At 47.4% G+C, this 7,102-nt stretch overlaps 1 protein-coding gene across 2 annotated transcripts in view; it reads right to left on the bottom strand.

Moving 5' to 3' along the window:
• plxnb2a.1 (plexin b2a, tandem duplicate 1) overlaps positions 1 to 6,603 on the bottom strand; it is a 263,227-nt gene extending 256,624 nt beyond the window's left edge. For both annotated transcript variants that reach the window (XM_050035913.1, XM_050035914.1), the window contains exon 1: positions 6,111 to 6,603. The gene's annotated coding sequence lies outside the window, so the exon portion shown is untranslated. The remainder of the gene's footprint in view (positions 1 to 6,110) is intronic.
• Between the last annotated feature and the right edge of the window lie 499 nt (positions 6,604 to 7,102).

Genomic DNA, 7,102 nt, shown 5'->3' with positions numbered 1-7,102 from the left:
GGACTCTAAAACTTCACCTGAGCCTCCCTCGGCATATGGGTGAGTAGATAATGGCTGAATTTTCATGTTTGGGTGCACTATCCCTTTACGTTCACTGTGCAGGTGACACCACCTGTGCTTTAATCAGAATTCTGAATGCAGGCTTTTACTTTGGTATAATGAGATGGTGGTGTTAATATTTTTACTTACAGTTAGTAAAGGACCTGAATAATTCTTCCTCTGTTATAAACTGCACACCAAATTCTTTATATGTGTCAAACAAGAACTTTAATAACTAAAATAACATGCTAGGTTTAGTCGCACGCTCAAAAAAGTTTGTAGATATTTGAAATTGTAATAATTATTTAAACAAGTAATTCTCAAACTTCTCACTCAGCAGACACAGTCAGCATAACATGTTCTTAGTTTAATTCTCATTCAGAGACTCCCTGCAGTCACAGTGTTGTCGGGCTGTTGTTGGTTTCATTCACAGTTTAGTGTGTGTCCTCAGGCGGAGCTCAACAACTCCACTTCCTGTGAAGACAAGCAGCCTCATGAGTCACTGAAGCAGCCGCCTGCATTCCTGTCCAACTGGTCTCTGACAGTGTCACTGTGTCGAGCCTGACTGACAGCACACTGACTGACTGACTGACAGCATTTCTCTGTAACAACACTAACATTCCTGCAGGTCTGCCACACATCTCATTGGTTCATGAAAACACTGGTGGGCGGAGCCAAAGTGCTACAGTTACTGTCAGTAAAGCTGGACACACTGAGTCATCTGAGCCTGTTTCTGACCTGGGCTCGTCACCATGCCAGAATTTCAGTAGTCGATACCAACACCAGTGAATTTCCACCATTCTCGATACTCATTTGATACCACAATAAAAACCAAAAAACAGAACTCATGTGTTTCTAAATTCTCTACTTTATTAAAACTGTTTCAAACTTTAACTTTAACTCTAAGGCCTCATTTACACCACAAGTGATCCACGAGCGTAGCAGCAGCACACGTGTATTCACACCAAAACTGAACAGATGCGTCACACATCACACTCCAATAAACCCCAAAGAAGAAGAAGTGAGTTTGGACCCAAAGCCCAGGGTGGACAGGTTCGCACGCCAGTGATTATTCCAACGCTTGGAGAATTAATATTTAGCACTACAAATGGGTGAGTGCATGAAACATGTGCCTGTCAGGTCTCGAGATGTCTACGGTGGCCGAGAGAGGTCACAAGACACGCAAACTCGTGTTTTTTGTTGAATACCGCAACCATTCGCTCGCAAGTCCCACAAAAAAATGGGCGTCTCTTATATTTTTGAGCTTGCAGCGCGACTCGAGCAGCACGTAGAACGGATGAGGTGTGAATGCTCTAACCTGTTAACATGCTCGCCGAAATGAAAATGTGAGTAAACAGCGACCGTTTGCAAGCGCTACACGAACGCATCACTTGAGACCCTCTCCACACACGACTCCTACTGCCTGACTTCGACGAGCCGAGGTGTTGTGGCTCCAGCAGCACTTGTAAAAGCCACTGTGTCTAGCAAAGACGATGGAGAACAGGCGTTCTTCTTCAGCGCTCGTCAGTTCCGACAGGAATCGACACGACCCGCTGAGGGCAAAGTTGTATCCGGTACTTACGGTACCGAAAAAAAACAGCTACCTACGTATTTTTTGCGTGTTGGCATCGACTTGGTACAGAGGTATCGGTTCTCCTGACAACCCTATTCTGACCTTCAGTCTGAGCTGCACGACTCATTTCAGAATCAGTTTCAGCTTCGTCAGGTGTTTGCAGAGCAGCGTAGGGCAGCTGTGGTTGAGCAGGTAGAGCGCCCACTAGTCGGACGATCGGTGGTTCGATCCCCAGCTCCTCCTGTCCACATGTCAAAGATCCTGAACCCTTAAGGCCCTGACACACCAAGCTGGCGGTCGGCCGCCGACCAAAGTCGGGCCGTCAGTGAGCGTCTGTCGGCCTAGTTTTTGCGGTGTGTCCCACACCATCGGCACTTTGGCGTTGGCGGCTTTTCGGCCGATTGAGCATGTTGAATCGGCGGCGGAGCTTGTCGGTGAGAGAGATCACTCTGATTGGCTGTTCAGGTTTTATTTCCTCGCCCCTGTAGCGAGTGAATCTGCCTGTAGTGAAACCGGGGCTAACCGGTGCTTCCTCCTCAGGCTCCACTTCACTCAGCTGCCCCACAGACCCGCTGCTTCTTCACACTTTAACCTGAATAACAAACCGGAGCTAGCTGGGAGCGGCTAGCGGAGCATTAGCCGCAGCATGACTGGAGGGAAGCACAGCCAGTTAGCCTCCGCTAGTCTCTGAGCTAGCCCCGGCTCTCCGTTTGGATCCAACCGGAGCACCGAGCCCTGGTTTGTTATTCAGGTTAAAGTGGGAAGAAGCAGCGGGTTTATCGGGCAGCTGAGTGAAGTGGAGCCTGAGGAGGAAACACCGGGACCGTCTGGATGTAATAGTCCGTGGAGGTGCTGCGGTGCTCGGCTGCACAGATAGGAAACCCCTCGGCTGACAGGATGTACCACTCTCTCACTCCGCTCTCTCTCACGCAGGCGCAGAACGTACGTGCTACTTGGCCGTCGGATGTAGTCCGTGTAGTGTGTTCAAATGCAACTGACACAGGGCGACGTGAGGTGACATAGACGACGCAATAGTTGGCTTTCGTCACCGCTAGTTCTTTGATGTCGGTTTGGTGTGTCCGCACCTTTACATGCTCCTGATGGCTGTTCCCAGGATCAGAGCCTCCCTCTCTCCCTGCGCCTGCACTGTGGCAAACAGAGCGTCTGAATGTGTCACAGCAACATGACGCATCATGTGGATGGAAACTATGGAGGTCAGGTTGGTGGAGCTGTAGCAGCAGCGTATGATATAACCTCCTCCTTTAATGAACCAGAGAAACATCAGCATGTGAAGGAGGGGTGGGAATCAGAGGAGGATCCATGATACCATGTTATTCTCGACATCAGAGACTCTGATTCATGGACACGTCTCATAATTGTTTTGTGACCTCGTCTGAACCTGAGCATGTGTGATAGCTTGGCAAATTAAAGTTCGCTATCGTCCTGTGATGAGACTTCCCCTGTCCGTGGTCAGTTATCTGATCCAGACATCTGACATGTGCAACAACAGCTCAAACATTGTGTTTGCAAAACTTTTCCCAAAACATTTGATTAATCCGAAACCATCTCCACTTCCTTTTTTTATTTTATTTACCACAGTGTCATGAGCGTAGAGCCTGGAACACTCACAAACATCTTTTTTCATTTAGTCTTTTATTAAATAAACAACATGTGATGTGTAAACTGAGCCAGGCTAACTGTCCCCTCTGTTCCCAGTCTTTATGCTAAGCTAAGCTAACCGGCTGCTCACTGTACACACGTGGGAGGGATCACCTCTCAGCCAGTGAGACGTCCTAACATAAGTGTGACCACGGCAACATAAGAGCACATTCCCAGGTGCTGAGTGTGTCCTGACTCCTGAGTAAAGTCCACCTCCAAAACAAACAGATACGAGAAAGCGAAATCAAGCTGCTCACAGCTCTGCGACCAAAGTCAGGACATGTCCATCTGAGAACACCTTGTTAACCTGCTGACCTCTCAACGTGAACGCCCTGCTAATGTACGCATGAAAACAGGCCACTGCCTTTTGATATTCCTCCACTGTCGCTCCCTCTCTGTGAATTATTAAGTTGGCCGTGGTGTTGAATCTGCCCAGTAAGCAACCAGTTTGCCTCCAGGAAATATTTGTACAAACTCCCACGAGCTCCATTTCCGAGTCAGAGGAGAATGTGAAACCCTGCGCAGTGTGTCCCCGAGGCGCCTCGACGTAAAGCTCAGCAGCTCTCTGACTAACTTTAAAACACTAAACAGGAGATGGTGTTGGTGCTGCAGCTCTCCTGCAAATAGCCCCGCTGCTCGCTACACATTACAAAAGGGATTTACTGAAAAGCTTATTCAAAAGAACACACTGTCTGTGGGAACATTAGAGCCGCTGCTGCCTTCGAAACATTAATTGAACAAACCACAGTGATGAGTGTCGGACAGATCTTCATCACTGTGACACCACAGTCTGCTGCAAGTTACAGATTCTCCACGCACATAAACACACCTGATGCTGCAAAGAGAGCAAATATTTCCAGGCTTCATGCACACAGAGTGGCTGCGGTGAATTAAAGCTGACAACGAAGTGTTTAAGCAGCCTTGAAACTGAACGTTTGGCTGATCGGAGCGTCATAACATCACACGAGCTGAGTCCAAACAGAGGCGAGCTGCTGCAGCTATAATGCTTTTATGACTCCAGAGCTCAAGGTGCAGCGTGGAGGCTACTCTAATCCATTAACTGACACCATGGGCAATTACCTCCCCATCATGTACAGCAATGCTTGGGAGCAGATGGCCAGCAGCAGCACTGCTTTTCAAAAGATTCATTTTTCCACACATGAGACGAGGGTTAATGTGTCGAGATGACCTCTGGAGACAAAGATTTGAATAAACAGGATTATTATCTGCTGTTGTGACGCTTGTCTGATCAATGCCGCCATCACACACAGATGTTTGCACCACACAGCCTGTACAGTATGAGGGACGGACACTCCCTCACAGCTCACAGCGTTAAAATCCCTCTAACTTCCAATTATCCTCCCTGGGATTGGTATGGATTTAATGAGGAGAATCAATGGGAGATAATGGTTTGGCACAGGTGTGTGTGTGTGTGTGTGTGTGTGTGTGTGTGTGTGTGTGTGTGTGGAGTTAAACACTGGGAGAAGTCAGCCCGGTCTGGAATACATTACTGAAGCCGCTCAACAGGATCAGCCCACTTGCTGAGGCTCCAGATGTTGTGTGCATTGATTAGTCCCAACACATTCATGCACACACAGCCGCGCCAGATTCCGTTTAAAAAACTGGGAATTAAATATGACCTCACCTCTCAGCAAAGAGCACAGCCTCAAAAGGAGGTCTGAACTCCTGTGAGGAGCCATCACAGCCCTGCCTTCAATTCGGCTCACATGCAAAACACAAGTACTGAAACACAGCCTCCCTCTGATGAACAGTGGCTGTACTCCATGCCGAATCACCAACACCTCGATGCTTTCTGTAAAACATCACACCTCATGTCATATGGTGCGTTTACGGTCTGCCAGCACTCAATTAATAATTAAATTTGTAGTTTTACAAACGGAGTTTGGTGTGACGTCCTTTAAACAACTACTCCAGGTGTTGACGCCACAACTGCCCTGCATAACATGTATTGCTTTATAACTACTTGCATGAAATCAGTGCCAGGAGTTATTCTCAACATCACGCACCGCTGGGTGGACACCTTGCATGCCGAATAACCCACACCTCAATGCTTTTTGTAAACCATCACAACTTGTGTCACATGGTGCCTTCACTATCTGACAGCACTCAGTTAATAATTAAATGTGTAGTTTTACGCACGGGGTTTGGCGTGACGTTCTTTAAACAGCAATAAATAGGTCTTGGTGCCACTTGTCCTCCACAACATTGATTGCAGCTTCACTACTTGCATTAAATCACTGCCATGAGCTTTTCTCAACGTAACGCACCACTTGGTGGTCACCTTGCATGCCGAATAACCAACACCTCAATGCTTTTTGTAAATCATCCCAACTTGTGTCACATGGTGCCTTTACTATCTACCAGCACTCAATATATAATTAAATGTGTAGTTTTACGAATGGGGTTTGGCGTGACGTTCTTTAAACAACTAATACACGCGTTGACGCCACAACTGGCTTCCATATATTGATTGCAGCTTGCATTGAGTCAATCCCAAAAGTTTTTCCCCAACATAACACACCGCTTGGTGGTTACTGTCTACGCCGCATTACTAACACCTCAATGCTCTTTGCAAAACATCACAACTCATGTCAAATGGTGCCTTTAGCTGTTGGTAGCAGCCAATAAACTCCTAAATTTGAAGTTTTCTAAATGGGGTTTGGTGTGACGTTTTCGAACCAAGCGAGAAGGGATCGTATCGGGGGCGAGGCGTTGATAAGAAATCACGAGCGCCTTCCAGATCTTTAAAATCCTTTAAAGCTTCAGTGAGGATGGTTATGAAACTTATCAAACCTTTAAATATTAAATCTGATCTTACCTCAGGATGACGCGCAGCTCTGCGCTCTCTCTCTCCGTGCAGCTCTTTCCTCTGCTATTCCTCAAAACGTCCCAAAAGTTACAGAAATCAAACTCGTCCCGTGAGTCAGCGGTGCTTCGGTAAAAAGTTCCCACATTTACATCCTGATGACTCGGACACGGACACGGACACGGAGCAGAGAGCGACTCGGAGCCGCAGCTGAAGTTTGACTCCAACAATATTCCCGACAAACAAGTAAAGAGCAGCTCCTCCGCGCTCCCCGCCCAGGAACCGGCTCTACACACTCCCGGTCCTCAGGTGCAGTTCACACACTCACACACACTCTCTCACACACACACACGCAGGTTATAACGGCAGCGGAGTGTTTTCTGTGTCCGGTGCGACACACACTCTCACACACACACACATGCAGCCGGTGTGCAGCAGGAGCTCCGCTGCTGACGGCGCGCTACGCAACAAAACTGGGGAGTATCAGGATGAGGCTTTTTCCTCCTCTTCCTCCTCCTCCTCCTCCCAACACCAAACCCCCAAAGCCTGGAGGTTTACACAACCTGTCAAGTGACACACAGTCAGCTGTGTGTACCAGAAGTACACATGGTTTCCTTTCAAAATAAAAGCTGCGCCTCAAAGTCTGCACACATGGATGGTGTCAGGCTTTATAAAACTCAGTGTAGTTCATGGGTCACACACAGGCCGGTTTACGTCTGTTTTAAAAGTCCGGTTTAAGTTGCACTTACATGTTTACGTGTATTTTGAAAGTCCGGTTTAAGTCGCACTAACGTGTTTACGTGTATTTTGAAAGTCCGGTTTAAGTCGCACTAACGTGTTTACGTGTATTTTGAAAGTCCGGTTTAAGTCGCACTAACATGTTTACGTGTATTTTGAAAGTCCGGTTTAAGTCGCACTAACATGTTTACGTGTATTTTAAAAGTCCGGTTTAAGTCGGACTAACATGTTTACGTGTATTTTGAAAGTCCGGTTTAAGTCGGACT

This window comes from Epinephelus moara, chromosome 23 (genome assembly GCF_006386435.1).
Source record: "Epinephelus moara isolate mb chromosome 23, YSFRI_EMoa_1.0, whole genome shotgun sequence".
Lineage (NCBI taxonomy): Eukaryota > Metazoa > Chordata > Actinopteri > Perciformes > Serranidae > Epinephelus > Epinephelus moara.
Note: the sequence above shows the minus strand (reverse complement) of the source record. Positions and strands in the feature narration are given on the sequence as shown.